Source organism: Rhea americana, unplaced genomic scaffold (assembly GCF_003343005.1).
Source record: "Rhea americana isolate MKP2758 unplaced genomic scaffold, rheAme1 scaffold_53, whole genome shotgun sequence".
NCBI lineage: Eukaryota > Metazoa > Chordata > Aves > Rheiformes > Rheidae > Rhea > Rhea americana.
In genome coordinates this window covers 237,210-247,275 of record NW_028186679.1, presented here as the reverse complement: position 1 = coordinate 247,275, position 10,066 = coordinate 237,210, and the positions used below count along the sequence as shown (strand labels likewise).

General features: G+C 44.6%; 1 protein-coding gene across 2 annotated transcripts in view; it reads left to right on the top strand.

Moving 5' to 3' along the window:
- Positions 1 to 10,066, top strand: part of JCAD (junctional cadherin 5 associated) — a 68,693-nt gene that overhangs the window by 35,530 nt on the left and 23,097 nt on the right. Inside the window, exon 1 of one of the 2 annotated variants that reach the window (XM_085318264.1) lies at positions 4,906 to 5,103. The exons of the other annotated variant lie outside the window; for it this stretch is intronic. The gene's annotated coding sequence lies outside the window, so the exon portion shown is untranslated. Of the gene's footprint in view, positions 1 to 4,905; positions 5,104 to 10,066 lie in introns of those variants that run through there. 2 annotated transcript variants of the gene reach the window in all.

Below are 10,066 nucleotides of genomic sequence, written 5' to 3'. Positions count from 1 at the left end.
GGCCCGCGCCGCGCGCGCGCAGCTCCCGCGCCCCCCGGCGGATCCCGTCGGCGGGCGCCGCGCAGCGGGACCTGGTACCGGGGTCCGGAGCATGAGCCGCCTCCGCTGGCGGTATTCATTCCCGTTACGACGTTTGCACAGCAGTCCTTTCAATAATAACCCTTTGGGGTTATTTCCTTTAAAAAAAAAATCCAATTACTGTTACATAGGAGATGAGAAAAGCTGTTATGTCAGAAGGAGAACTGTGCTGTTATGTCATTCCGTAATTGTCCCCAAACTACAGATTATGGCTTTATTCTGCCACTGGATCTGTGCCAAAGGACTCTTGCATCTATTAAGTTTTTCTTCTGTCAAGAGTTGAGAATAATGGGTTTTTTGTGGCACAGACCCTACATGTTAGGTTACTCTAGCTCATGTTTTTAAGTGAAAATATGATGTAACTATTCTGAGTAGTAAATCTGATCCATAAAGCCAAGACATTAAATCTTGGCTAGTGACAATGAGAATTGTGTCTTCCTGAAAAGTATTGGGCTTACACTTCTTAGCATGAGCTGAGGATTTTCTCTGCTTTTCTTTAAGAGTTCAGATTCTGTGTGGGACGGGTGTTGCTGTTTGTGGGTAATAGGCGCCCAGAATATAGCAGCCTTCCACTTTCAAACTGAAGAATAGCAGGCTAGTGACAGAGAAGGTTTGCACGCTTAGGAGATGCAGGCTTCAGCCGCCACGRGAGCCTGAATTCGTGACAGCTCTTCGGGTTTGCATCTGCCTGCCCTGTTACCTTCCTGCAGTTCCAGCCTCCGCCACGGTACCGCTTGGAGGGAAAACTCTGGTYCTTGCAGGCGTTCCCTGCGCGGCAGGCAGCGTAGCTCCGCGGGGGAGCACGCGCGGGGGCCGCCGGCGGGGCGGGAGGCGGGCGCGACGGCACCCCGAAGCCCCCCGAAGCTGCGCGCCGCCCGGCACGGCGCACGGATGCCGGCCCGGTCTGTCGCTGCGCCGGCTGAGCCTYGCCGCGGCATCCTCACTGCCTCTGCTGATGTTCAGAGTTGCTTGTTGCTACAACGTGCGTTCGCCAGCACGTGGAAAATACTGATCTTTCGGTCTGTCCGGCTGCGTGTATCGAGTGCCGTATTACAGTAGTATATTGTTCTTTAGATGCATAATTTCACTGGCCTCCTATGACCTAAAAAGCACACAGAAAATAAACAAGGGCATATTGTTCAGTGGGAAGGATGCAGAAAATTCTTCTGCTTTAGCCGTCTGGCTAGGGGAAAGTTACTTTTAAGTGTTTCCTCTGATTGCCAGAGAAATGACATGGCACATGTGAATTTGGTTTTTGCCAAGACAGACATTTCTGAACTTCGCAGTCACCTTGGAACTAGTCGAGTACATAGCAAAGTCCTGCCCAAATCTTCTATTCTAACTAATTTGGCCAGAGTCCATCCTAATTAACCTTGRGGGAGTTCAGGGGTGGGAGAGCTTGGTATGAAACAATTGTTCTCTTGTAATTTGCTTTTCACAATATGTTGACCCAAACCAAGAGCTGCATCTCTAAAATCCTCTGGGTCTCTTGCTGAAGTCATTACACCAGTTTATTTGTCTTTTAACAGATGTTGTTTTCCACTTCTTGAGTGGAAAGGGTTATCTCACTTTCTACAACCTTGTTATTGTGCTTTGTTTCAAGAGTCAGTGGACTGGTGGCTTGCTGGGGAAGCTTACTCACTGCTTCCAGCTACAAAGGAAGGGGCTGGTCAGGCCTTCAGCAGTCCTGATGTGATCATTAAGGTCTCTGTGTGAACTGACGGCATTTTTTCACATCTCCAGTACAGATAACCCACACTTCTTTTGGTATTACCAGTGCCTGCAGAGAACAGAAGTTGGCGGTAGCACCTGTGTTGTCCGAGCATATTACAGGTAGACTATTAATAGAGCTGATGAGCCATAACTTGGATCATCCAAAAATGTGGAACAAGGGAATGTTTGGGGAAATTTCCTTAGGAAAGGAAAAAAATAGAGTTAAAGGCTGAGTGCATTTTTGAAAGTGCTGAGCGCWCCTAGAAATCACTGAGTGAGTGACAAAAAAACTCATCATTTTTGAAATTTTAGGATGATTCCTCTTCCCCCATCGTGATGACTGTCTGTTGCTTGCCTCGCGGGTGCAGGAGGGTTTGTCCATGCTCAAGAGCCATGCCGCTTCTCTCCAGTCTATGCTTTGCATAAAGTGACAGGCATTTGCCTGGCACATGCAGTGCATCAGCAGCATAGTGAGACTTGCTGTACAGGCTTCTTGAATGTCTGCCCTATTTTTTTCTACACTAATACTTTCAAATGTTATTTTGGCATTTATTTTCTTGTAGTGCAACAGGTCGGGGGGAAATCCTGCTGAGAATACAAGGCAGGACATACAGACACAAGAAAGAAAGATCAAAGACGTCTGTAATACAGGAAGAAGTAGAGGGTCAATCCAGAATAGAGGGCATTAGATTATACATGCAAGGGTAATATAAAGGGGATAACAGCACAGGAAAGGATGGTAATGTCTGAAAATGAGTAAACAAGCAGATGCATAAGATTGTACTGAGAATTTATTTATTGCAGCAGACACAGTCCTTATCTCTTTGAAAGAAGAGAAGGCCATWCCACCTTGGACAGCCTCTGTTCACAGCCACATTTGTGAGAGGAGAAAGTGTTTGTTTACAGATCTTTCCTCCTTGAATGCTGTCCCGATGGGCCCGCAGATCCTGCTGTGATTAGTAGCATGCTAATGTGTGTAATCCTTTTGATCACAGAGCCCAAGCTCTATAAGCCACGTCACTGTCACCTCAGAGAAGTTCAACTATGTGATGGATCTCTTATTAAAAAATGTTACTTCAGAAGACTGAATACAGTTATTATTGTGATCCTTTCTTTGGTTTGTACTGATGGAGAGCTCTTCTGTTTAAAATAATAATAATACATGTAGTCCCAGCACAGGCATAGATTGTTAGCACTTTACCTGTAGGTTTTTAAGTGGGACGATTGGCACGTAAAGTCCTAATTTTAAGATATAAACAAAAAATGTGATTTCATTTACTTTGTTCCACCACWGCCCTGATGGATTACCCCGTACAAAACAGTGTCATTAACAGCATGAAAATGTTAATTTGGATTCTAAAAAATATATTCTTCTATAGCTCCTAGACTTGGCTAATTATGCTTTGTTTAATAAATGTACTATTTTGTTCTTCTGTTGTGACAAACAAAAGCTGTCATTTGAGGAAATACGCCATATGCTGCCAATTGGCCTAAGAACTCGTTTTATCTTTAGTACAGAGTAGCAGTGAGTGCTCTTTAACAATTGCTCCTTCTCTGGAAAAAAAGTCTGGACCGTTTTCAGAGTAGTAATGTGCTGCTCTGTCATCAGCGGACACAAGCCGTTGACGTTTTGAAACGCAGCTAAAACGAGCAGCAGTATCTGGGCATGCTTGGAGATTTCCTCTCTCCTTATATGTATCTGCTTCTATCTGGTTGCTTATGAGCCACAGTAAATGAGTGTGTAGTCAGTGCTGGATTGCTCCATGGCAAATTTAAAAATCAACCCTCTTTCAGACATAAAACGACACCTATGCACCATCAAAGATGTATTTTATCACTGTGTGAACCTTAAAAAGAAACTAGTACCCTGTACACAAATGACCACATTATTTTTTTAAAAAAAGATAACGCAGCTCTCCAAAACTTTTTCTTGGCAAATTTGAGAAGGCAAAATTTGAAATATGACCCCAAACCTATCAAACCAGGGCTGTTAAACCCCTGGAGAGAGGTAGTCACTCATTAAGATCTGGCTCCCCGGGGGAGGAGACTCTTTTTGCTGTCTTGTGGCCCAGTGGGTCTGCTGATGCATCTGCTGATCCGCTGCCCCAGTAAGACAAAAGATAGGAGTAACTATCTTCTTATAGTTAAATAAACTCTTTCTTTAACACTCACTTCTCCTCTTCTTCCGAATTCCTAATTTTATTGGAGATTTATTGTATCATTAATTTATTTTCTGGCATATTCCTCAGTGATTTCCGTGAGAACTTTTGGACAAAGAATGTGAAGAGGATGTGAATGTGAGCTTTAATTTTCACTGTCTGTGAATCTCTGTATTAGAGAAAATGTGAACTCTCCTGCCCACGAGTAATGGAAGTTAAACACAAAAATCACAGGTTTTTTTCATCTCTGTGAGATGAATGAGAGAGACGTGCAGGCCTGGGAACACTTATGGAGCCAACATAAAGTTGAATTATCTTCCAAAAATGAATTTAGCATGTCTTCTCTACTTGTAGTCAGCAGCGGGGATTATTCATTTAGCACTAGTGTCTTTGAAGACCTCAATATGGTTTTGGCTTTATAGGAGGCTTTCTTGGGGCTTTGGCTAGTGTGTGTCCATGATCGGACACAAGTCCTGTGGTGGGGACCCCGCTGTGGAGTTTCCACTCAGCTCATCAGCAGTAGCTCGTCTCTGAGGGGCATCCTTCCGTGCGTAATGTGTTTTTTGTGACCTCAGGCAGAGTCAATCTCTCCCATCCCTGCAGGAGAAGCAAAGTTTGTCTCTGCTTGAGTGCTGTTTTCTACCTTGCCAGGCCTGTCTGCTCTTGTATCCTCCTCACACTCTCCTCGAGTGCATCAAGAAAAGGGACTGCAGAGTAGCTCATTGGTGGCATTTTATAATAGTGTTTGTTTTACTTTTGACAATAGTATGAGGGGAAAAAGCCCTATTGTAATTCAGGTGAGGTGTCTGTTCATAAGACTGGGAACTGYGTACAGAAAGGGGTTTGATTTTCTTGGAAAAGTGTTATTTTCAGTGAGCAATTTGTTAAGCGATGCCTTGTGGATGGTATTTTATCTTAGGGAGTTATGCTCCTGACTCCYGTTCTTTGCTGCACTGCGGGATCCCCAGAGGACTTTTCCTCTCGAAAAGCAATGCCCTGGTTGTCCTCGGCGGTATGCGGTTCAGCGTGCAGGTACACGGCACTGTTCATATTACAGTTCAAAGCGAGGGAGCAAGGCCCATGGGAGAGGACTGAGACCAACAAACTGCAGTTGATAAGTCAAGGTGGGAAATACTCAGCCCAGAAACTACAGGTGAGAACTATATTCTGACAAAACAATATTTTTTTTTCTTTTTTAGTTTGGGGAGTGGAGGAATGTCAAAATACTTCATTTGCATCCAAAATAATTTTGTTTTGAGGCAGGATCTGCTTTATCTGCGCTCTTCCTCTTAGGTGTTCGTTTAGCCTCTTCTTGAAAACCGCTAATGATGGAGAGTCACAGCCTCCCAGGGTACCCAATGTTAACTATTACCATGCTTGGACAGTGTCTCCTAATATCTAACCTAAATCTGCCTTGCTGCACACTAAGCCAATCACTTTTTTTTCCCACATCTGCAGGGAGCAGGACAAGATTATCTCTCCCTTTTAGCAGCCTGGTATATTGGAAAGTTATGTCTCATTCTCTCATTCTCATTCCTCCTCCCTTTTTTGCAGCTAAACAAGCCCACTTTGTGCAGCCTTTTCTCAAGGGGTCATGCTTTCTAAATCTTTTGTCATCCTTGCAAGCAGCTGGGGGAGAGCAACTTCTCCCTTGGCACAGGGCCCCAAACTGATTCAGTGCTGGAGGGCTGCGCGGGGAGAGCGGCCCCCTCCCGTGCCTTACACGCAGTGCTCCTGGCAGTACCGCTGCAAGCCCTGCAGGACCATTGATGCCTTTTCTGTTTGTGGCTCTAGTCCCTGAGACTCTTTTGCCGTACTGCTCCATTTAGCACTTCTGCATTGCATCCTTCTTAAGCGTGGTGCTTTGCCACTGTCTGTATTGGATTTCAATCATTGATTTCAGACTGGTTCTTCAATTTATTAAAATTTTATTCTAATTGTAATCCCTGAAAATGCTTGCAGCACTCCCTGCAGATCTGTAGTTGTAATCTTTATTCTAACTTAAAAGTCATTAATGGAAATATTGAATAGARCAGGACCCCTGGCAGACTCCTGACAAATATTTTCAGATTGACATTGAATTTACTAACTATTCCATGAGTACAGATTTGAAACATTTGTATACCCACCTCGAGTAAATTATACCTAATTGTATTCACCTGGTTTGCATATGATTATCACATGCATTTATCAAATGCTTTCCTAGTTCAAAATGTGTGACTTCTAYTGTTGTTTTTCCTCTAGTCCCTATGCTTCTTATTCCATCAAAGAAGAAAATTAAATTGATTAGACTTAATTTGTTCTTAACAAGTCTGTGTTTTCTCTTTTCTCATTATTTTTCTCCTCTGGGAGTGGATGCAGCTGCTGTGCCAGGCAGGGAGSGGGAATGGGAAGGGTGCTGCTGTTCCTCCCGTGTCACACAACTCTGTGTGACATAGCTCCCCTGCTTGCTTGTGATAAATCAACACGTTGTGAGTATTTACAAGTGGGCTGAATAATTTGTCCGAATAGATATCAAAGTCAGGCTGTTTGGTCTATAATACCTCAGCTCTGTCTCCTTCCCTCTTTTGTTTGAAGTTAGATGATAAGTTTGCCCTTCACCCATCCTTTGCAAGTTTCTAGGAGGTATTCACTAATGGCTCAGAGGCTGCTCTGGCTAGTTCCTTACTTCTTTTGTACATTTAATTAAGCCCTRGTGAGTTTAATACATCCAATTTTGTTAATATTCTGAAACCTCTTTGTTCCTTGTTCTGGTCTATCATCCTTGTACATCATTTGTATTAAATATCTAATATTTGATCATAGCAAATGTTATTGTTGAAGACTCTTGAAACAGTTGAATTTTATCTTTACCATTTGAATGTCATATCTTAAACAACTTAGTGCACTGTGGTGMTGATCTGTGCTGCTTTGTAGCTCTAAATCAAGGGTAGAAGCACAGCATGCCAGGTGCTGTACAAACACAGAGCAGCAGAACAAACTGATCTGACTTTATTGTCTTTAAAAAAGATGGAAAGATCAAGGTAGAAGTCTTATTTAATGTGTTTGTTTTTGATAAGCYGTCTGGTATGTACACATGCAAAAACAGAGTGAGAAAACAGAAGAGGTTACAATAGCCAAAGACTAACATATTTTCCTGTGATGTAGCAGAGAGTTATATTTAGACTSAGCTAGTAATAACATCTAGTTTTAAAGCTTTTACTGTGAGAACCTGTTTTCCATTGCAGTAGTYTGTCAGGCTTTTATCACTTGATCTAAGATTTTCAGGTTGTGTCTCTTGCTCAGGCTAAATTTATTTTAATATCGTCAGCTAAATCAATTCAACCATTTCCAAGAAAAACTAGGGGTCAGAGGAAGGGGAGAAGGAATGTTGCTTTGCCCACATTAAAAAGGAAAAAGAAAACCCCAAATCTTAGTAGTAGTAGTACCATCATGCTTGAAAACAGAACCTATGGTTTAGGACTTGGAGAAGTCCATGCATGTTTCCAGCAGACACTTATCTGGTTCTGCTGCTCCATTTGCTGAAGATTTTCTCCTCGCAGCCATCAGCATCCCAGCTTCTGGTGCTGACCAGTCTGCAGTTGACCCACCCCACATGGCGACAGCACTCCATGCTTTCCCTGCTGCTATATGTATGTGACCAGGCTATGTGTGCATAGCTGGCTGGACAAGACAAGGGACAGAGGATCATAGAATCATAGAATCAGTAAGGTTGGAAGGGACCTCTGGAGATCATCTAGTCCAGCCCCCATGCTCAGCAGGGTCACCTAGAGCATGGTAGATAGGGTTGCATCCAGGCGGGCCTTGAATATCTCCGGAGAAGGAGACTCCACAACCTCACTGGGCAACCTGTYCCAGTGCTCCRTCACTCTCACAGTGAAGAAATTCCCCCKCAYGKTCAGGCGGAACTKYCTGTGCTTCAATTTCTGCCCATTGCCTCTTGTCCCGTCACACAGGGCAACTGAAAAAAGTTTGTCCCTGTCCCCTTGACACCCTCCCTTCAGGTACTTGTACACATTGATAAGATCCCCCCTCAGTCTTCTCTTCCCCAGGCTGAAGAGGYCCAGCTCTCACAGCCRTTCCTCATARGGCAGATGCTYCAGCCCTCTGGTCATCCTCRTAGCCCTACRCTGGWCTCTCTCCAGTAGCTCCATGTCTMTCTYGTACTGGGGAGCCCAGAACTGGACRCAGTACTCRAGATGAGGCCTCCCCAGGGCTGAGTAGAGGGGCAGGATCACCTCCCTCAACCTGCTGGCAACAGTCTTCCTAATGCACCCCAGGAGACCATTGGCCTTCTTGGCCACAAGGGCACATTGCTGGCTCATGGTCAACTTGTCATCCACCAGCACTCCCAGGTCCTTCTCTGCAGAGCWGCTCTCCAGAAGGTCAGCCCTCAGCTTGTCCTGGTGCCTAGGGTTATTTCTCCCGAGGTGCAGGACTCTGCACTTGCCCTTGCTGAACCTCATGAGGTTCCTCTTCGCCCAACTCTCCAACCTGTCCAGGTCTCYCTGAATGGCAGCACAGCCCTCAGGTGTATCAGCCACTCCTCCCAGCTTGGTGTCATCAGCAAACTTGCTGAGGAGGCACTCTGTCCCCTCATCCAGGTCGTTGATGAATAAGTCGAACAGGATGGGACCCAGTACTGATCCCTGGGGGACACCACTAGCCATAGGCCTCCAACTAGACTCCACCCCACTGATGACGACCCTCTGAGCTCTGCCTTTCAGCCAGTTCTCAATCCACCTCACTGTCCGCTCGTCTAACCCACACTTCCTGAGCTTATCTAGGAGGATGTTATGGGAGACAGTGTCCAAAGCCTTGCTGAAGTCAAGGTACACAACGTCCACTGCTCTGCCCTCATCTCCCCAGCTAGTCATTCCATCAGAGGAGAGGAAGTTAGAAAAATTACTGCAACCAGCTTTTTTTTGTACTCCTTTGTCCTTATTGTATTGGCATCTGACTCACAACACTTGATTTGACTTGCAGAAGCACTGAGCACTTGCAGCAATAAATCAATGAGAGCACTGTTTTGAACATACCTAGTTCAATATTAAGGCTAAAKGCTTAAAACATCAAGTTGTAGATGCATCAGATTGGGCACCTAGAATGATGTTTTTTACTTTAATATCTCCACATAAATACTTCTGTCTGACACACTTCTGATATGAAATGGGAATAATATCAGYGCACTCTACAAAACTGAGTGAAAATAAGCTAGTTTAACAGGTGACCCAGCTAAATAATGCACCTTGTGGTTCAGATGCCTGCTTCAGATTCTGTCTTTCGAGCTRTGTTTGGATAGCTGCTGTAGATGAAGGCTATGGAGACCAGCATCACCTACCCTATGCATCAAAGGAGGTRGGAGTCCTGCAGGACTTTTGTAGCCTGAAACCATGTAATTACAGACTGTGGTAACCTATGCATCCATGCAGGATACCTTAATTTTGGCAATTCATATTTGTATGGTTCATTTTGCAATATGAGTAATGTTCTTATACTGTTTTGGTTTCTATAAAGTTGTATAGGATTGTTTACAAATTATTATAAATARTTATACAGAGTTGGACATGAAGAAAGCAAGCACTTTCAGGGACAGTATTCAAAGAGTTGAAGGGTTGCCATGTTCCTGTTTATTTCAAGTAGCAGAGGGAGGGAGAGAGATGTAACRGAGAACAGCCAGCTCAGTGCCAAGTTCTTCGTCACTTCCAGTCTCCCACCGAAATACGTGGGTACTCTGCAAGGATGATCTCAGGAATTGGGAGTAACCAAAGGAGTAGGCCTGGCGGACGTCTCTAAATGCCATCCGGTGAAGATTCCCAAATGGTATCCAAGCCATTTGAAATCCTGGAGACAGGAGCTGCTTCTGCCACTGCTGCATGTGTTGTCACTGCCAGGAGCGGTGATGGCTTAAGAAGCCCTGCCGCAGATACAGGCAGTACACAAGCAGCGGTCAGTGTGTTCTGCCCACCGAGAATGGGCTCTATAAGCAGCTCAGAGGAAATTCTAGAACCAGATTTCAAGATCCTTCCAGGTTGTTTGGGGCTTTTCTTAGCAACAGGGATGAGATCCCTGGTCTCCGACGGATTATCCCCGAAACAAGGTGTTCTGAGTAGGTG